General features: G+C 41.0%; 1 protein-coding gene and 1 long non-coding RNA gene across 2 annotated transcripts in view; one reads left to right on the top strand and one right to left on the bottom strand.

Moving 5' to 3' along the window:
* Positions 1-1,149: 1,149 nt before the first annotated feature.
* Positions 1,150-21,143, bottom strand: LOC124139493. Its single transcript, XR_006861791.2, has 3 exons — positions 20,786-21,143; positions 15,634-15,879; positions 1,150-3,729 (listed from the first exon to the last, which is right to left on the bottom strand). It is a non-coding gene; the product is annotated as an uncharacterized LOC124139493 (long non-coding RNA).
* The window catches only part of LOC124139491 (solute carrier organic anion transporter family member 2A1-like), a 28,220-nt gene continuing 25,239 nt past the window's right edge, over positions 20,137-23,117 (top strand). The window contains exon 1 of the mRNA XM_046506588.2: positions 20,137-20,533. The gene's annotated coding sequence lies outside the window, so the exon portion shown is untranslated. The remainder of the gene's footprint in view (positions 20,534-23,117) is intronic.

Below are 23,117 nucleotides of genomic sequence, written 5' to 3'. Positions count from 1 at the left end.
ACACCCCTAGTAAAACCTTGAATATACGTTCAGACTGCCTCCTGCGTCTTTACGTGAGTCAGTAACTGGGGCAGAATCTGGCAAAAAAAGGACCGCTCATATATTATAGAGGAGTTTGGGCCGCTGAGAATAAGTGGGGTGGGATGATCATGAAAAACTGACATAGTGAAAGATGGGGCGTCATCAAAATGTATCACAACAGGACGTAGGTGAAGGGGTTAGGGTGTGGCATAGTTCTATTTGTTTCAAATATTTTTTCAAATATATTTGAACATTATTTAGGTACTGGTAGTTTATTATAGGGAAGGGAGAGGGGCATTATAGAAATTGTATCATGTATAGGGAGGGGATGGCAAATGTTACATGAAATAGTGGGGGTCAGCAAAATAAAATATTATCCAGTCTTATAACCAATCTCACGGCCATCCACCAAACCCAAATAATAACTGACCAGTTCCTTTTCAACTTACTAAAGCTGTTGCCGCTTCAGTGAAAAGCTAATTGTGTGACCGATTTCTCTCCTGTCCCTGAGAAACCTTTCTTTCTTTCACTCCACATACTGTCGGCTATGTTATTCAGCTCGACCTTTGAGGAGAGTTTTAGCGTGACGGTCAAATACTGTACCGTGATGTTGAACCACGGATTCATTTGACAAGACAGTTACAGCTTGTCACTTTTTTTCGTTTATTCGTATAAAACAGATTTGAATGCAAGCCTGTTTCCTGTCTTGGTGATATTTCTCGAAATGATAACGTTATTTTTCCTCAAAACATCAAAGATCACAAGACACTGAAAGAGATTGGAGAGGAACCTGTCCAACTGTCCTTGTTTATGATTCTTTCGAAACAACAGGCTTGTCAAAACGGATTAAAATCATGTTTAGAAAGTTTTTGCTCTGTAATATGAGCACTCATTGGTCAGAGAGCAGTAGTTGGCTTTCCTATATCTTAAACCAGACTGTCTCTTGTTTCGTTGGGTAAAAATAGCGACCACACCGTAATTTGGCCGTATGTCGTACTCAGCAATATTCCAACAATGTGGCGGCGGTCTGTAAATAATCGAGTTTGGACTTGACAACCCAGTGATTGACATCATGAGCGCCGATTTACGCAATTGGGATACGATTACCTGCATCTATCAAGTCACCGAGCCTGACCACCCGATCCCGTTAGTTGCCTCTTAAGAAAAGCATAGTCGTCTTTTACAGCAAGCATGGGTTGCTGGAGATCAATTCTAACCCGGATGTCAAGCATGGAATACATTTATCATTAAGAATACCGATTTTTGTCTTCTTCCAAACTGACATGAGGTTAAAGAGGGATTTGGTTCAGAATAATTGGTTGTTGGCAACTTTTTCATGTCGTTCAAACACAACAATATTTAACTGCGTCCTCAATAAATATTATGTTTATTTATCTAATAATTTAGTTAATAACTACCCTCCCGACATAGACAATGTCATCAGTGACAAATATGATTTATACTGCAAGTCATTATTTTGAGCCGTGTCTCGTGTTTTTTCAGGAGAACAAATGACAAACGAAAAAAAATTCCTTCCTGTCCACCAAAGAACTTATACCATTTCCTTCATGACAATATCCATCATGACGAAAAACATATTTTAATTCAGTTTGAAATTTCAAACAGAATCGTATTTGTCACATTTCCTCGTGCGACATCCACCAAGAAGAAACATTAAACAGTTTGAAACTTTCAAACAGAATCGTATTTGTCACATTTCCTTCCTGCGGTAACCATGAAGAACGCACTTAAGTCTCGTGTTGCAATATAAACATAATTTAGTAGATGCCTCCACATGGATTTTGTGGCCTACATGTTTTAATGCCGTGGTCCTCGTCAATCACACCTACACTACAGGAATGGGTCTTTCCGTGCCCGATGTCTTCTTGTGATCTGGACCGGGAGTGAAATATGAACTTTCAGTTAAGAGAAGACTTGGATGGTGTAGAAGGCCTATGGTTCTGAATGATAGGTCAATGATAGGTCAGGGATAATAATATAGAGACATTTTTGGCCAAGGGTTTACAGAACCAAAATATGTCGCTGGGCATAACTGATGGGATGTTTTGCTCTCCTTTCAGATATCCTGTCCTTAACACCAGCACTAGCATCATGGCTCTATGTATGTCATCCGGGCCCATTGGCTGATTATATATCATTAAAGAGATGTATCTTATAATTACTCCCTACATAAAAATATGAATTTAGTTGATTAATTCCACCACATGTTGGATATCTTCATTATAATGAATGATCTCAAACTGTACTTTGTTTAAGGGCCTCAGTTATGCAAATGTTGTCAAAACTAAACAGTTTTAGAGCAGTCTTTAATTAACTTCATGAATAAATGAATAGAAGACAACAGTACGTTCTCTTCCATTTCGCTTGCTTCTTCATGCCAACCGACTGCCGAAAGCTTCAAGGTAACACAGTTTCCATTTTTGTAATATTATGAATGTTTGTATCAACCACAAATGAAATGTTTGGTTTTGAAAAGATCTTTTCAGTTAAAAGTAAATTCTTTTAAATTCGGTTCGATACGAGTATATATTATTTTCAGAGTAAGATACTATATAAATACATGTTTTAAAATACTGGTTATTAATAGCTAAATAAATAACTTAATGTGTTTTTCGTCATCTATTCACAGTGACAAAATTTCATCAAGATTTTGAGTCCTCTAATTATAACCAGCTAATCAAATTATTCAATGTTGGTCACGTGAATTCCGTAAAGGGGAAGTAACAATGTTACAAACACTAGACTCCTGAAATCTTTTCCTGAAGATAATATCTTTTTTTCAGATAGAAGTTCATTATGATTCGATGTAAACTCCTTTATTTGAAAAGTATCGAGGGCTCACTTAAACGCGGCCACTATTTTGATTTGTAGATTTGTTCTTCAAGAAGAACATTTTTATTGGTCGTTGAATTCAAGTTAACCAGCGACAGAAATTCTGTGGAAGGTTAGCGATACGGGTGATGGAGATAGTGATGCCACTTTGCAGTGATGTTTTGGTGGCGTATAGGTGTAGGGTATGTATATCATCATGGAATGGAGATAAAATAATCGACGATGACATGTACATATTTGTATGTTATTCTAATTTTGCTTGCAATTTCCATCAGCTGATAAAAGAACATTTTCGAATATATGTTAAGACAGATTTAAAGAAAAGCAAATACTCAACTCTCACAAAAAAATTAATACGTAATATGCGTCACGGTATTTTTACAGTAGGAGCCTTTGTTCGCGAACACCTGGAGTCATCAGTGATTTTCAGTGATCAATTTATATACTTTTCACAGCTATTTTCCTTTTACGCCCGATTGAATGATCTGTTTCGTCTGATAATTGAGACTGTTTATTGTCTGGTGTTGACGTTTTACATATTTGATGAACAAAATGTAGGTGACCTGAGTCAACTGAGGTTACCACATATCTGGCAGTTAACCAATAAGGATATCTTAGGACAGGATCTGAAATACTTTACTTCTTTGTTGTTTAGCGCCGCACTCAGGATACCCAGTGACTGATATGGTGAGCATCGTTTCACGCAACTGGGATACGATAACATGCATCAACCAAGTCAGCGTGCCCGACCACCCAATCCCGTTAGTCGCCTCTTACGACAAGCAATAGTCGCCTTTTACGTCAAGCATGGGTTGCTGGAGACCAATTCTACTCCAGATCTTCATGGTCCACGATCTGAAATAGAAAACCCAAATGCATCATATCAATGTCTGTCAGGAGGAGACAGTTTAAAGCCTTGTGAATAAATATGATGAAACAAAACTGTGATAGGTTAACACGTTGTCAGACAAAACTGTCATTGTACCTTTTCAATATAATGCATTCAAAACGACACCAAACAAACAACGCGTAGAACACAAAATAGAGATTTAAAATCAACACCAAAGTTTCATTGTTGATTCCGCAGTATTTATACATTGGTCAATCAAACTTAATCCCGGCGTACGCTAGCGCAAAAACAAAGTCTAAAAGATGGTTAACAAGTGCAACTTTCCCCTTACCGCTGACTTGCACACTGACTTGCACACTGACTTGCACACTGACTTGCTCACTGACTTGCTCACTGACTTGCACACTGAATTGCTCACTGACTTGCTCACTGACTTGCACACTGATTTGCTCACTGACTTGCACACTGACTTGCTCACTGACTTGCACACTGACTTGCACACTGACTTGCACACTGACTTGCACACTGACTTGCTCACTGACTTGCTCACTGACTTGCACACTGATTTGCTCACTGACTTGCACACTGACTTGCTCACTGACTTGCACACTGACTTGCACACTGATTTGCTCACTGACTTGCACACTGACTTGCTCACTGACTTGCACACTGATTTGCTCACTGACTTGCTCACTGACTTGCACACTGACTTGCACACTGACTTGCTCACTGACTTGCAAACTGACTTGCACACTGACTTGCTCACTGACTTGCACACTGACTTGCACACTGATTTGCTCACTGACTTGCAAACTGATTTGCAAACTGACTTGCTCACTGACTTGCTCACTGACTTGCACACTGAATTGCTCACTGACTTGCTCACTGACTTGCACACTGATTTGCTCACTGACTTGCACACTGACTTGCTCACTGACTTGCACACTGACTTGCACACTGACTTGCACACTGACTTGCACACTGACTTGCTCACTGACTTGCTCACTGACTTGCACACTGATTTGCTCACTGACTTGCACACTGACTTGCTCACTGACTTGCACACTGACTTGCACACTGATTTGCTCACTGACTTGCACACTGACTTGCTCACTGACTTGCACACTGATTTGCTCACTGACTTGCTCACTGACTTGCACACTGACTTGCACACTGACTTGCTCACTGACTTGCAAACTGACTTGCACACTGACTTGCACACTGACTTGCACACTGATTTGCACACTGACCTGCTCACTGACCTGCTCACTGACTTGCACACTGATTTGCTCACTGACTTGCACACTGACTTGCTCACTGACTTGCACACTGACTTGCACACTGATTTGCTCACTGACTTGCTCACTGACTTGCTCACTGACTTGCACACTGACTTGCTCACTGACTTGCACACTGACTTGCTCACTGACTTGCACACTGACTTGCACACTGATTTGCACACTGACCTGCTCACTGACCTGCTCACTGACTTGCTCACTGACTTGCACACTGACTTGCACACTGATTTGCACACTGACTTGCTCACTGATTTGCTCACTGACTTGCACACTGATTTGCTCACTGACTTGCAAACTGATTTGCACACTGACTTGCTCACTGACTTGCTCACTGACTTGCACACTGACTTGCACACTGATTTGCACACTGACCTGCTCACTGACTTGCACACTGACTTGCACACTGATTTGCACACTGACTTGCTCACTGACTTGCACACTGACTTGCACACTGACTTGCACACTGATTTGCACACTGACCTGCTCACTGACCTGCTCACTGACTTGCTCACTGACTTGCTCACTGACTTGCACACTGACTTGCTCACTGACTTGCACACTGACTTTCACACTGACTTGCAAACTTACTTGCTCACTGACTTGCACACTGACTTGCACACTGACTTGCTCACTGATTTGCACACTGACTTGCACACTGATTTGCACACTGACCTGCTCACTGACCTGCTCACTGACTTGCACACTGACTTGCACACTGATTTGCTCACTGATTTGCACACTGACTTGCACACTGATTTCCTCACTGACTTGCACACTGACCTGCACACTGACTTGCACACTGATTTGCACACTGACTTGCACACTGATTTGCACACTGATTTGCTCACTGATTTGCTCACTGACATGCACACTGACTTGCACACTGACTTGCACACTGACCTGCTCACTGACTTGCTCACTGACTTGCACACTGACTTGCAAACTGACTTGCACGCTGACTTGCTCACTGACTTGCTCACTGATTTGCTCACTGACTTGCTCACTGACTTGCCAAATGACTTGCACACTGACTTGCTCACTGACTTGCACACTGATTTGCTCACTGACTTGCTCACTGACTTGCACACTGACTTGCAAACTGACTTGCACGCTGACTTGCTCACTGACTTGCTCACTGATTTGCTCACTGACTTGCTCACTGACTTGCCAAATGACTTGCACACTGACTTGCTCACTGACTTGCACACTGATTTGCTCACTGACTTGCACACTGACTTGCACACTGACTTGCACACTGACTTGCTCACTGACTTGCACACTGACTTGCACACTGACTTGCTCACTGACTTGCCAACTGACTTGCACACTGACTTGCACTCTGATTTGCTCACTGACTTGCTCACTGACTTGCTCACTGACTTGCACACTGACTTGCACACTGATTTGCTCACTGACTTGCACACTGACTTGCTCACTGATTTGCTCACTGACTTGCACACTGACTTGCACACTGACTTGCACACTGACTTGCAAACTGACTTGCACACTGACTTGCACACTGACTTGCACACTGATTTGCACACTGACTTGCACACTGACTTGCACACTGACTTGCACACTGACTTGCACACTGACTTGCACACTGACTTGCTCACTGACTTGCACACTGACTTGAAAACTGACTTGCACACTGACTTGCTCACTGATTTGCACACTGACTTGCACACTGACTTGCACACTGACTTGCACACTGACTTGCACACTGAATTGCTCACTGACTTGCACACTGACTTGCACACTGACTTGCACACTGACTTGCTCACTGATTTGCTCAATGACTTGCACACTGGCTTGCACATTGACTTGCTCACTGACTTGCTCACTGACTTGCACACTGATTTGCACACTGATTTGCTCACTGACTTGCACCCTGACATGCACACTGATTTGCTCACTGACTTGCACACTGACTTGCTCACTGACTTGCACACTGATTTGCACACTGACCTGCTCACTGACCTGCTCACTGACTTGCTCACTGACTTGCTCACTGACTTGCACACTGACTTGCTCACTGACTTGCACACTGACTTTCACACTGACTTGCAAACTTACTTGCTCACTGACTTGCACACTGACTTGCACACTGACTTGCTCACTGATTTGCACACTGACTTGCACACTGATTTGCACACTGACCTGCTCACTGACCTGCTCACTGACTTGCACACTGACTTGCACACTGATTTGCTCACTGATTTGCACACTGACTTGCACACTGATTTCCTCACTGACTTGCACACTGACCTGCACACTGACTTGCACACTGATTTGCACACTGACTTGCACACTGATTTGCACACTGATTTGCTCACTGATTTGCTCACTGACATGCACACTGACTTGCACACTGACTTGCACACTGACCTGCTCACTGACTTGCTCACTGACTTGCACACTGACTTGCAAACTGACTTGCACGCTGACTTGCTCACTGACTTGCTCACTGATTTGCTCACTGACTTGCTCACTGACTTGCCAAATGACTTGCACACTGACTTGCTCACTGACTTGCACACTGATTTGCTCACTGACTTGCTCACTGACTTGCACACTGACTTGCAAACTGACTTGCACGCTGACTTGCTCACTGACTTGCTCACTGATTTGCTCACTGACTTGCTCACTGACTTGCCAAATGACTTGCACACTGACTTGCTCACTGACTTGCACACTGATTTGCTCACTGACTTGCACACTGACTTGCACACTGACTTGCACACTGACTTGCTCACTGACTTGCACACTGACTTGCACACTGACTTGCTCACTGACTTGCCAACTGACTTGCACACTGACTTGCACTCTGATTTGCTCACTGACTTGCTCACTGACTTGCTCACTGACTTGCACACTGACTTGCACACTGATTTGCTCACTGACTTGCACACTGACTTGCTCACTGATTTGCTCACTGACTTGCACACTGACTTGCACACTGACTTGCACACTGACTTGCAAACTGACTTGCACACTGACTTGCACACTGACTTGCACACTGATTTGCACACTGACTTGCACACTGACTTGCACACTGACTTGCACACTGACTTGCACACTGACTTGCACACTGACTTGCTCACTGACTTGCACACTGACTTGAAAACTGACTTGCACACTGACTTGCTCACTGATTTGCACACTGACTTGCACACTGACTTGCACACTGACTTGCACACTGACTTGCACACTGAATTGCTCACTGACTTGCACACTGACTTGCACACTGACTTGCACACTGACTTGCTCACTGATTTGCTCAATGACTTGCACACTGGCTTGCACATTGACTTGCTCACTGACTTGCTCACTGACTTGCACACTGATTTGCACACTGATTTGCTCACTGACTTGCACCCTGACATGCACACTGATTTGCTCACTGACTTGCACACTGACTTGCTCACTGACTTGCACACTGACTTGCACACTGACTTGCACACTGACTTGCTCACTGACTTGCTCACTGACTTGCACACTGACTTGCACACTGATTTGCTCACTGACTTGCACACTGACTTGCACACTGACTTGCACACTGACTTGCACACAGACTTGCTCACTGACTTGCAAACTGACTTGCACACTGACTTGCACACTGACTTGCTCACTGATTTGCTCACTGACTTGCACACTGACTTGCACACTGACTTGCAAACTGACTTGCACACTGACTTGCACACTGACTTGCACACTGATTTGCACACTGACTTGCACACTGACTTGCACACGGACTTGCACACTGACTTGCACACTGACTTGCTCACTGACTTGCACACTGACTTGCAAACTGACTTGCACACTGACTTGCACACTGACTTGCTCACTGATTTGCACACTGACTTGCACACTGACTTGCACACTGACTTGCACACTGACTTGCTCACTGACTTGCACACTGACTTGCACACTGACTTGCACACTGACTTGCTCACTGATTTGCTCAATGACTTGCACACTGGCTTGCACATTGATTTGCTCAATGACTTGCACACTGACTTGCTCACTGACTTGCACACTGAAATTTATGTGTCGTGATGCAGGGCTATATTTGGGATGATCACATCTGCTCTGTAGAGTAATTTTAAATCACTTAATGGTCATCTGAAGCGAGGCGGTGTGACAAGCTTATCGTTCCTACCAGGTGCCTTATTGACTTCCGAATGTAAGAGCATCCTTCGTTGTTTGACTTCAACACTTTCAAGCATGCCATATATACTAATAGTGAATGTTCCTTTATGTATGACATGTTATGTTGCTGTTTGTTAAGACTTTAGTAGTGACAATCCCCTGGTTGCGTAATACCAAAAGACGTCAAAAGATGGTACTTGTTCTTATCCTGGCTAGCGCTAGGCATTAAGGGCTAAAACAAGGACTGGTCGGCTCGGAGTCAGTATACTGTGTCCATGTTAGTTATCCATGACTTTGTTAAAATATGGCTAAATGGGTTATCATTATAAAACCCACAGAAGTCAGGAATAGTACAAGCAGCAATAATCTTTAATGCGACGTTAAACCATATCTCCCCTCACCTCTATCAAATGCTAAGAAGGGCAGTTTTAACCCGTAGAACCAGTCATACAGCAATAAAGCAGGTTTGAGCTGGACGGGGTCCTGGGGAGAAATGGCTTTAAACACCGACTATCAAACTGTTGGTAACTGATCAGTGTCTGGAAACGTGTTTTTTGTGATAAAGGTGTTGATGACTTCCTACTGGGGACGCAGATGAAATGTGTGTCCGTGTTTACAACAAAACATTCTGATTGTAAGAGTGCTGGGATATCTTAAGATGCGGTAGTATGCATGATTGTTTTCTCATTGCGAGGCAAAAGTGCATTGTTCCACGAATGATAATACACAATCAACACAATCACTGGTGACCATTCGACCTTGTTAAACTTGCATCATGTTAATCTTACCCGTCCATGTAATTTGGACCAATCTTGCCTGTAAAACAAACATTGATCCTACAATTGGATCAAAATGTTTTGAAGTTGTATCATTGGGTACTTTTTAACTGAATCACCGGTAGATGCGGGAGGAAACGTGTATAAACGTGTATGTGTATTGTGTTTTGCTTTAGCCAAGATGGCGGACGTTTCCGAGCGAAAACGTATATAACGAACAACGTATATAACGAACTGATTTCTCCGGTCCCTTATAGTTGGCTATATCCATGTTCTACTGTAGTTGTTTTCATCTTTTAAATTGTACTGACAGATAGACAGATACTTTATTACAGTATTACCTAATGTTTACAAGATAAACACATGTAAAAACACATCAATGATCCACCTATTACAGGTTATGAGGTACTTTTTGTGCAATCACAGACAGATTCTAATACATGAAAGCTATAAACAGAATGATAAGAAACAATACAAGTTGGTTTGCAATAGAACTGTTGAAGGTATTCTCTTTCAATGACCCTGGGTGAGAAATGCAATAAATTACTTTTAGCTTCACAGAGTTGATAGATTGTAATATCTGTCATAAGAAGGCATATTATTAGAGAACTTGATAAGTCGCGAAAAAAGGTGGTCGTTACAGTTATGATGGCATAACATATGGTCGTCATACTATATTAACATTTGTAACAATCCTTCCCTATAAGTAAGATTTCTGTGCAAAGTCACTATGTGAGTGTAAATTATTACCGTTTATGCTTCCGTCATTTTCGTGTAATGAGGGGAATTCTTTTGAAGGTGAGTGGGTGATTTGGGGGATAAAGATGTGTTTTTTACTGATTTGCGGGTGTTATAATATATTGAGTTCTATACCATGATTCTGACGAGTAAATCGCAGCTTTTAAATTACAATAACCATATCTGATTGAATCAGCTGTTTTGACTTCTGCATCACCGCGAAAGCTAATGTTTATTAAGAAGAAGAAGAAGATGTTTATTTCTCATGAATCACCGTGGTGGCATAAAGAAGTTGACAAGAGAGACATATATACAAAGAAATGAGCCAATTGTTCCTGGAGCATACTCAGTCCACATTTTACATATTGGGCTTGTCGTAAGAGAAGAGGTTTAAAAGAACAAGTCATAAGTGAAACAATTTTTTTAGTATTTGGATATTTACAATAATATAATGGGAGATATTTATTTCTTAAATGGTCCAATTCATGGCATTCTAGTATAAATTGGAATTCATCACCTATTTTAATTTAACAGAGAGAGCAAAGCCTATCTTCCCTATTTAGATTATACCATCTACCAGTTTCAGTTGGCAGTCGGTGGTTGGTGGTTCTGATTTTAGTAAGCCAAATTGTAAATTATGAGGTAAATACAATAAATAGTCTTCTACTGAGAGGATATCTTTATACAGATTATAATAGTGTCCTTATGAGGAATTCACTTTATTACTGCTCCAGCTTTGTAAAAAATTATCTATAAGAACAGTTTTGACGTTAGCCTTTATCCATTGTACACTAGGAAATTCCTGAGACAGCCAAATGTGATTCAGACCTGTACTTTGTAAAATACGTTGGCTTTTATTTACTAGTAGGAACTTAAACTCTGAGTGGGCAATTTAGAGTTTCAACATAAGTTTGTACATTATTCCTGATAATTTGGTTTCTGATTGAACTAATTTACACCAATATGATACCATTCTTAACTTAACATGGATATTTAATGGGTATCAATCACCCTAATTCCCCGTACACCATGAAATCAGGGGTAGTTTGCCAATCCTTCAAAATATATTTACAATATCTTAAATGAACACGTTCCAGTTTAACAGTATGTTCGAAGCCCAAGACTTCAGATCCATAGAACAATATATATATATAGGTTGAACAAGATAGTCAAACAGTTAAAGTTGACAGTCAATTGGTACTTCTAATACTGGTATTTTTCTAAAAATAGCAAACATAGCTCTAGAAGATTGGTCAGATAAATATTATGGCCTTTATTGAAAGATACACATTAGCTTGACACATTGTCCTTGAGTTAACGTCAGTGTGTGATAAGACTTCACATATTTTATATTGTGATGTGGAACAAGACTCAGTGAGGCGTGTTTAATTTTTTTCAAAGGGAGCCACTTCGTGACGGCTAAGGACGCAACTGTGCTACACTACCAACTGAACAGATTAGCCTCAATCCATTTATCCGTTATGTTCAGTCGCACATCCTTGCTATGTGTACTCACACAACTGTATACCCACATGACGCCACTCCAGAGTGCTGTGATGTCAAGATGCTGTGGATAACGTTATATACCTCAATGACAACGAAACCTGCCTGGCTAGCATAAGTCAAAGAAACACCAACAAAATTGAAGTTCTTCTCATGTATATTACACCAAACACAACATATAAAGGATGCGTGGTTTATGATGCCAAAGTGAATACCACGTTTTTTTTACAAATGTGGACATGATGCTTGCAACGGAAAATGCCAGTAGATGTCCTGGATTCGAATCTCATTTAATTATAACGTCAGTCACAGTACAGCGATCACAAATGTAGATAATCGAGGCAGAGGTGGACAAGCAAGTGTTTGTGCATGAGCAGCGGTCAGTCAGTCAGTCAGTCAGTCAAACCTCGGTATACTACAAGTATTTATAACTGGTGTCATTTGGGTAGGCTCCAGAGTGTTATCTACAGTGTTGCGTGTAGATGACATGGGGTTCGGGTGAGTTTTGTTGACATACATACCTCCACAACATGGTCTAGTAATGCATACATCACAGGGTAGAGGTTTAACGTTGCGTTAAAGAGCATTGCACTGTCACTATGTAGCGACGTGCAGGTGGTTGTTTGTGTGTGACCGGTTTGATTGCGCTGGCCCACTGAGATAGCATGCCACGGCGTGAACATGGATACCCCACTCAGACACATGATACTTAATCCGAACCGACCAGTCCTCGTTTTAACCCACAAAGCCGAGTACCAGGCAGGGGTAAAACAGGTGTTTTAACGTCGTTTGGTATGATGCGGCCAGGTGTTGAATTGTGTAACACAGATAGGAAGATTAAAAGTATTGTGTTTTTATGGCGGAATTTATTGCAATTACGTTTGGATGATTAATTGTAGTATTGATGAAATTCCAAACCAAAGACAAAACATCTTAAGATGGTGAATTGTTTGTTTGCTAGTTTGTTATTTAACGTCTTACTCAGCAATATTCTAGCTATATGACGGCGGTCTGTAAATAATCAAGTCTGAACCAGAAAACCCAGTGATTGACACCATGAGCATTGATCCATGCAATTGGGATACGAAGACATACATGTACATCAAACAAGCCAGCGAGCCTGACTACCCGATCCCATTAGTCGCCTCTGACGACAAGTATATTCGCCTTATACGGCAAGCATGGGTTGCTGAAGACCTTTTCCACGCCTTGTTTCGCTTAATATATTTAAAGTTTATGCTTAAAATGTGAACTTTGCTCTACGCGTGGGGTTTTAGTAGACACGTCGAAATAAAGGTCACAATAGCAACCCACAATGTGATGTGCCAACAAAAACATAATTGTTCGACAGAACAGTCAACACCTCAAGGCATCGACCATCCAATACCCTAAAGACATTCCTATTTTCTTTCTCAGTACATCAAGACGCACAATCTCTTTCTTATTATTTCTTTCGAACACTTATTTTGTACCTAGAAAAGCTTTTCTTCAGGGCCCAGTGAACGCTTTATTTAGGGGAAAACATTGAGGCAATATTATTTCCCCCCCCCAATATTTTGTGTGATTTACTTACAAACTCTATTCTCTTCTGTGTTTTGGGGCGTGTACATCTACAAGTTTACATTTCAAGAGGCAAAGTACCTACGGTATGATCTTTGTAGGATTTCAGTGACAGATGGTTCAGATACAAATCATTTCTTAATCTGTCTATAGGTACGAAGTTTATTTCTATTAGATTGCCGTAGATCATTGCATAGGTCCTTATTTCAATTCTGGCAATCCATTGATCTTTGCATAATAAAATATATGCAAAAAAATATATATTACACAAATATGCTACTTGTATCTAAGGATAATTGAACATATTGAAAAAAACTATTATCCCATGATTTTAAAAAACATGTTAGACAATCTTCATATAACACTCGGTATTAGGAACTGTTCATTTCTGTACAACTTATGCCTAATCATATCTCATTTTTGGGGCTTTGAAAAACGCGACATCCAGCCCATTTCACCACGGACAGCCAAACTGGGTGTTTTACTGCCAACACCTAGAAAGAAACTACATGTCATATTCTGTACTATGTCACAAACAAAACTGAATTGTCTCGTTAATTGCTGACCCATGGGATAATATAGGCTGGACAAGGTCAAACCAAGAACAATTATAAATTTACATATAGTAACACCCAGTGCAATCTCTTTAGTGAGTGAGTGTGTTGGGTTTAACGCCGCTTTTAACATTATTCCAGTTATATCAGGCGTGTCAGTTTAATGTGGGAGGAAAGCCCGAAATGATGCAGGTCTCAGACGTTTACCACTTCGGTAAAACCCACGAGCAAGGGTATGGTGCTGACAAACCTAGAAACATAATTGGAGCGAACCGGGATTCGAACCCACAACCATAGGTTTCTGGCTTGCCCAAGGGACGCAACTCTGCACAGCGAATCGCGGCGCCTTAGACGACTGGGCCATCCGTACCCCCCCTTGGTGTAATGAATTTCATGCATATGTGTCCAAACACAAGTGAAGCCAAAAGTATCAAACAAAATACAGCCACGTCTTACTGTACATGCATGGCAACACCAGGTGTTCACAAAGCTTTTGAGAAGCCCTGTCTCGAGTGAAGAGCACGATCGTGGTACAATTGGCCCAGAAATATTTGCCTCAAGTAAAATATTAGAAGTTTTTGTTTACTTCGAGTAAGTGTATCCGTGTACACTTGCCCTTTAAGAGAGCCGAAACGTTATATAACATTTTTCGGGCTGAATATTAAGATAAATGAAGGGATTAAGGGGTTATTACATAACGCAGGTTGACAGTGTTGATAGAGTGATACAGAGTTCAAAGTGGGCGTGTTAATTTCCCCTTTGAGTCGTCCCCCGGAGTGTGTTGTCAACAAACGGCGAGTGCACTCACAATAAACTCGTAGATATATGGAACTGAAGACCAAAGGTCACTGACATCCGATAAGTTCATGTTCCCGACTCAAGTGTTCAAGTACCGTACCGTATCAGCCTTAGCAGTGCTGTTGTAATGCTTGTCGTAAGAGGCGACTAACGGGAACGGGTTGTCAGGCTCGCTGACTTGGTTGATACATGTCATGGATCCCAATTGCGTGGATCACTGCTCATGATGTTAATCTCTGGATTGTCTTGTCCAGACTCGATTATTTACAGACCGCAGTCATATAGCTGGAATATTGCTGAGTGCGGCGTTAAACAACAAACAAACAAAAGTAGAATTGTAATAAAAGTGCATTTACCAGCTGCCATAGTCACAGAGTGGAAATAATTCATATATTCTGGCGTGCATTCATAAGTAAAGTAATCAAACAGCAAGTTACGTGAAGTGCAGAAAGTGATACACAACACAAACACATTAACAAATAAACTGAATATAACTGGATGGCATTCTTCAAAATCGAAAGTATACTCACTAGTTTTGTTTCAATTCAAAATCTGTCGAGGCTGGTGCTTTCGCTAGGGCAGAATGTGCCCTTTTCGCCTGGTGTCATCACTGATTTTCAGTGATCCATTTCTATACGTATCCATTACGCATAATGAAATCTATTTCGGCGGATAATCGAGAATCATTATTCCCTGGCGAGAACGTTTTAAATTTTTACTGTTTCTGTTCTGTACACTGGTGAGGCGAAATGTCTGTTTATTTCGATCCTCTGTTGCTGGAAAGAGAAACATGTTTAGACACGTGACATATAACACCAAGTAGCTTGAGCGGTCTGTCTTGATAAGGGGTTTATTGTGTAAATGGTTATTAGAAGATCTATCTGTAGAGACCATGTTATCATAATTATCATTCCACAGCCCCAAGTAAATTGGGATACGAGTATTTGGAGGTTTTGTAAGAATTTGACGCTGTCGCGTTATGTTTTTGAAACCACACGGTCCTTGGTCATCGCAAAGATACAGTAATAATTGAATATTATTTATACTTCTGGGAAAATGTTTTGAGACATTGACCAATCATGTCAAGGGTCAAGGTCTCCCCAAAGGTCATAGCCTGAAAAAAATAGTTCCGCCAGTTAAATCGAGAAGCGGTCACTTTCAATGAAACCCGGGACATGTCATCCATAGAACGGGGCAGCGATCGAAAAAAAATCGTGAGGTCAAGGTCATGGTGAAGGTGATTCGTAAATTATGTGTGCCATTTACTATGCATTTTTCTTCCGATATCAGTCTGTTGCATGGAGAGGTTATATAATGCGTGGCAAGTGATGACAATCGTATGAAAATAATTATGGGTCGCGGTGGTCTACTTCCAATGAATAGAAGATGCTAAACGTTCTTTAATATTTTAAAGAACTAGTAACTATGTTTCCAAATGCAAATAACAAGAATGTGATGGGCTGAAAATGGCCAATGTCATCAAACGGAAAATGCATTTAACTTTTGTTGGAGGCATGGAGCTTTCCTGATCCCGGAATGAGTAATATTTCTCATTGGGTCACGTGTTTTCTCATATCCCAAATATTGTCATCAGGCCGAAATTGCATATCGGTTCCCCGGAGTGCAAGCCAGAGACATGGTACTTTAATCTATCTTGAGGTTGATTTCTCGAACCTTCTGAAAATGTTGGTGAAGGAACAATTTACAGCTTTTGATTTAGTAGGTACATATTTCAAGTTATAATTTACATATTTATATGAACGCAATTAGTCTCCTTTGGGAAAACGTTAAGTACAGATCCATACATCCCGAATAGTTTTGTTATGCAGCGCTTCGAGGTTTCCACGGAGTAATTACACAAACAAAACTAGCTTCGTTCGGACCCAAATCGTTTCCGCAGGCCTAATATTTTTCAGTGAAAAATGTTGAACGAATGATGTATTCCGTCAGGATTGATTCCTTCTATGAAGTACCTCCCTAAAAGTTAATTACCCTTGGCGCCAGATCTTTTCACCATTCTGCAACAGTGTTATGGAACTTTCTCCCCCTACAGCTCAGATGCGCCCTTTCATTAGTCGCCTTTAAATCCAAACTGAAGACCTACAGTAAATTACGGTTATAACGAAGTCAAAGGGACCACTAATTTTAGTTCGTTATAACCGTAGTTCGTTATAAGCATATATACAGTATAACTCCAGTCGGAACAAAAAGTAAGTTCGTTATATCCGTCAGTTCGTTATAAGCGTGTTCAAGATGATGATGATGATGATGATGATGATGATGATGATGATGATGACGCCGACGACGACGACGACGACGACGATGGAAAAACTGAAACTGTACGTGTGTTTTTCTTGGTACTTGTGTACTTGTAAGGTATTAACACCTCGGACTTGACATTGTACTTGACATTGTGTAAACGTGAATTGTCACTAATATACCAACAGCGAACCCTTATAATAACTCGGATTCCATTGAACAGACATTCGCTGAAGATGCTGTACATTTCTGGCTCTACCAGAAGCCTTACCAGCACTGTTGTAAATAAATCGACAATCCGCTTGTCTCGAACGCTGGATAACTCGATATGTATAGTTATGGCCCGAACGGCTGGGACTTCGAGTAAACGAGATTTCACTGTAAATAAACACATTTGTTCATATACTTGTTATTGTTTTGTAACATTTGTGGCCAAGTTAGGATAAAGCGAATTGTGATTTCAGCTTCATTTGTCAAAGAGTGGAAGAAGGCATAGCACAGTTAACCACGTGTACCCGTCATTGGGGCATGGTAAATGTGGATTCGAAGCTTTCTCGTACAATATTCACCGAGTTGATAGTGATGTAAGTGATCAGGTATACTTAGTGCTAAAATATTACCTACTTATATGAAGTAATTTATTTGTCAAACGATTCAATAATTTGAATCATCTGTTAACAGTTGAATCACGCTGGAAGTTTTAGTTCTCTGGGTGACCAATAACTGTGAAGTATCTTCGCACATATTTAAGTACAGTAAACTACGGTTATAACGAACTCAAAGGGACCAATAATATTAATTCGTTATAACCGTAGTTCGTTATAAGCAAATGTACGGAATATATACAGCCAAAAAATAGGACACGACCAAAAAAATAGTTCGTTATATCCGTCAGTTCGTTATAAACGTGTTCGTTATAAACGTAGTTTACTGTATGTATGAACACACTATATGAGGTGGTAGTATTAACATACATCAGGATGCATCATCATACGTTCATCAACTTCAAGATTCTCACTGTTGAACAAGCTGTCATTGTCTTTCAGAAGCAAATTTATGTGTGTATTTGTGTGTGTGTGTGTGTGCTTGGATTGATGCCGGTTTATAGTGCTAGTCCATTAAGATACCATGCCACGGTTTAACATGAACACCCCACTCAGACAGAGAAAACTGATTCCGAGCCGACCAGTCCTTGTTTTACCCACTTAATGCCGAGCGCCAGACAGGGTAACAACAAGTACCATCTTTTAATGTATTTTGGTATGACGCGGCCGGGGATCGAACCCTGGACGCTCTACCACTAGACCACGGAAGCGGTCCTCGCAGTCAGACTAAACTGAGATCCCGTGAATCTGAACGACCCCTACTGCCAATGATGATGGAGACGTCGATGTGTAACAAATAGTAGTACACAGTACAACAGCAATTGCTTGAAATTTAATTTTAATAATTTTAAGTTTAAAATTTCGAATTTTTATAAACATTTTTGGCGTCTAACTTAAATACAGTTACACACCGGTACATTTAAATATTCAAAAAGAAGAGAAGATATTTATATCGTAATATAATCCGATATAAAATTCGCAAAATCATTAAGAAAAACATGTTTATGGTTAATGTTGCCTTGAGTATATTTTATCAGATTGGAACTGCATGTGTATTTCCTTTTATTGGAATTAAAGACTGAAACCTAGTATACATGTTTAATGTTTACCTGCCAAGTGCGTTTATTATCTATTATATCGCTGTGATCTACCATATTTTACCAATGTCTTGTGTGTGAGATAATGCTAGTTGACTCTCAGCTACCAAAAGTCCCATATAACGTACACGCGAAGAGCTATTTATAGAAAACAAAAATAATGACACATTGATTGAAGAATTATTTCTCCTACATTTACACCAGATCTCTGGATCTTCTTTCGATTTTAACACAATACACAGAACAATTTGCCTGCCATACTTACCTAAGTTCACCATAAATGTAAACTTTCCTATATTCGATGTTAACAAGTTTCAAAATAAAATTGGGATTGAATGCCTGGGCTTTCACGAAAGTTGGTATCTAAATTAAAATGTATTGATGAACATGTGTGTTTTCTTTAACGGAAGATATAACATCACAATTCTGAGCCTTCTAGCAATGACGTTATTGATTATCTGCTGTCGTTTTGTTTGTGTACTTGCTTGCAAGCATATTGAACACGTAGTAAAGATATTTGCCGCATTAGGGAAAAGTGCATGGGTCAGCGAGTGTGTTGATTGCGAACAAACATCTTCTGTAAATGTCCCCTAAAAGGAACAGCGCAATTGAAAATAACTGTGGAATGGACTTATATCACATATTCCATCGATCGACAAAAGGTATTTCCAGTATGAGAAGGTATCTGTATTTATTTCCCAAATATTTACTCTTTAATGGATTTTTGCCCAAGGTGCATGTTCTCTATATATGTAATGCGCATGCGCGGTTAAAGTATTCCTTCGGACATGTGAAATCTGTCCCCGACTTTCTGTAAACATTCCTCGGCTTTCTTATACAAGGCAGTTCGAGGAGACGTGAAATTAGGTCATGTTTACGTAACCATTACGACACCTTTTTTAAACATAGAAATCGTCATTGTCTTACTTAAACATTTCAATTAACACCAATGTAAAATCTACAGATATGTGTAATCGCTAAACACACCCAACAACTATTGATTGAACAATTTCGTCTTTATTTGTTCACGTGTGTTCTAGTGTTGCTGTAATACATACAGGTATTTTTTAGGGAAGCCGACGGCAAGATACATGCAATCCCCTCACGCGTGTGGTATGTCATGTGTAGGGCGAGTGAAGAGTACTACATAAGCATTTTCATGTCAGACACACGGGCTTGTGTTAGATAACTAATGTGTCACCATCACTCGGCTCTCACAGCGCTTGAAAGGATATATATATATATATATATATTCAGCTCAATGGCTGTCCCGCCCGTGTGTGAACGTGGTCACGTGTCTTGAATGTTGGTCTCACAAGTTTTCCCACCCGGGTCTCGTTCACTCAGAGGAAGATAAACCCCTAGTCCTGTGTGCAGGACGGTACCTAGAGGACACGCGTACTGACGACGGGAGAGAAAGCCTAACATCTCGCATAGACCAAGTGGCCTAGTGTGCAGCTTGTTATAAGGTAAGATATTTTGTTTTGCAAAAATGTTATATAACTTTATTTTTGATGCATCTTTGTTTAGTGACAGCATTTTTATTCTACCCTGGTACTAATTCGTTTTTTTAATAAGCATACATTGCTACAATTTGGTACGTGCCATGTTATATCTTATATAATAATCAATTTCATATTGAACGCCTTAGCCGTGACAGTAGGTTTGATATGGGAGTGACACCACAGCGTTAAACACTGTATTTAAGAAACAGTACTCACCTTACATCGCCATTAAGAAACACACAGTTCTCTCCCATATTTCTTGCACTGTTTGACTGTGCACCCCCGACGGAGGGGCAACGAGGTGCCGTGATCTATTTCCGTTCTGTCAACAGCGCTGTACGTACACGAGTCATGCGTTTACGGGTAGATTCTTAGTAAATATCGCATGTTACTCAAAGCAGGTATTGAGTTTGACCGAATGGCGCACTCGCGGGCGGTGTACTGATATATATGCAATGCCATGTGATCAGATATTTAATTGACCAGTTATCAATGTGTTATTCTATACCCGATTGTCCTAGCTGTAAGTAGTTTCTTCGAGTACTCGGTGTGTCTGGAGCAGATATCGATGCAATATATTACACTATTGTCTATGTTTGGTACATAGAGGTATACGCATTGGGTGTCTAGTCAAAGGAAGGAGACCTACTGGTGTCAATGCCCTTATCATACACGAGCTCTTGACACACTTAATGTAGTTTATCATGCTTCTGACCGTTACTTCTGGGTGTCAGGAGCCCGCTTGTCAACATGTCTGTATCACTATAGTGCCGTGGTGGATCTTGGTAGGGGCCTTATTAATGTTAACATGACAAATCAATGTAAACACATATGGACGGTATATTCTTTAATTAGTTATTTGATACTGTAAACATGTGGTGTTCTCTATGACCCCCCCCCCCCCCCCCCAAACACATGAATGTGGTTCTCTCTCTTTCTCTCTCACACACACAACTGCATGTCATGTTCTCTATGAGACCCCCCCCCCCCCCTATGAGACCCCCACACACACAAACACATGTATGTGGTGCTCTCTCACTCTCACACACACCCTCACACACATGCATGTGGTGTTCTCTATTAGCTCCCCCCCCCCCCCCCCCCCACCACACACATACGCAAACACATGTGAATGGTGCTCTCTCCACCCCCCACACGCATACTACATGTGGCGTTCTCTCTCCCTCTCACACGCGCACGCACGCACACACACACACACACACACGTGGTGTTCTCTCTCCTCTCAACCCCCCCACTCACCCCACACACAAACGCATGCATGTGGTGTCCTCTATGGTTCAATAATTTAACACCCTGAATGTTTATTCATAAAGATTCGGTCGCGCACCTGAAGCCATCTTGTAACTGTCACAGAGAGCCGATTTAGTACCCCCGACATAACATGGCCCGAAACTGTAACCCCTGTCCACTCACGCCGAAACATCAGCTACCACTGTCTAGGAGGGGGAGGTGTCATGTCGCAAACAATCGCTACCACAACCGCAATAAGATGGACTTCAATATTATAAATATCACCTCAAAATAGAAGTTTAGATTATAGACGTCGACTATAGTGGAGACCAAACTCCTGTAAGTATGCATATCACCGCAATTGCATATTGCAGGGCGAACCTTACACATTGCGGGCATTACATATTATTTTGGAGTTATGTTTAGAACATATTTGCATAAATCGTTCAGGAGTATGACTTTACAGAGAATAAACGACACACATGCCTTGTACAAAAAGGGGTCAAAGTTGGCCCAGTGGTGTAAACTGTTATAAATCTGCTATGGGGGGTTACGTCCCTTTCCTGCCGTGATCATCGGATACCAGATTCTCTATAATTAGATCCTCTGACTGTTGGCATCCTACACATGGAAACTGACTTAACTAAAGCTCTCATCACCCCAAGTGGTAAAAGATTCAAGGAAAAACTGATCAAAGAGGCGTAGAACCAAACTCACTCACTAACTTCGGGAAGTTTAAATATATGTGATTTGCATCCTTCACAAAATACAGACGAAGAAACAAGGCCATATCTCGGAGAGGCTCCATCTCTATTCCCCTGCAGTGCGGATCGCCAACAGTAAAGCTGTTTTTTAGTGATTACGGTATTGGGATGACGGTTTTGTTATTGTCTCCCCTGAACCATGAAGTTGTTTTGATGAAACTTTAGGCAAAATGCACTGTTGGCAATAGGAGAAGTTACCCTTGGAGATCTGCAGGAGGTCGGTTAAGTATACAGTTGCTACCATTAATGGTTGGTATGCGCTGTGAACTGACTTATCCTAGGACTATTAATAGGGCACTGTTGAATAAAACACCAGGGGTGTGTGGACGTGAAGATGTTTCCAATTTATAGTGAAGAATTTAATGTGGGTTATTTAATATAAACTAAATCATATTTGGTATATCGCCATGCGTTTTAGAGCTAACCGAAAGCATTACCGCAGTAAATGGGGTTTTGCGAAATTGTGGACTGTTTATCCCAGTTCTGGTCGCTACAGTGTAGGTTGGCCTTATCCAAGCGTTACGCCGAGCGAG

The sequence above is a fragment of the Haliotis rufescens genome, unplaced genomic scaffold (assembly GCF_023055435.1).
Source record: "Haliotis rufescens isolate VD_foot unplaced genomic scaffold, xgHalRufe1.0.p SCAF_1, whole genome shotgun sequence".
Lineage (NCBI taxonomy): Eukaryota > Metazoa > Mollusca > Gastropoda > Lepetellida > Haliotidae > Haliotis > Haliotis rufescens.
Note: the sequence above shows the minus strand (reverse complement) of the source record. Positions and strands in the feature narration are given on the sequence as shown.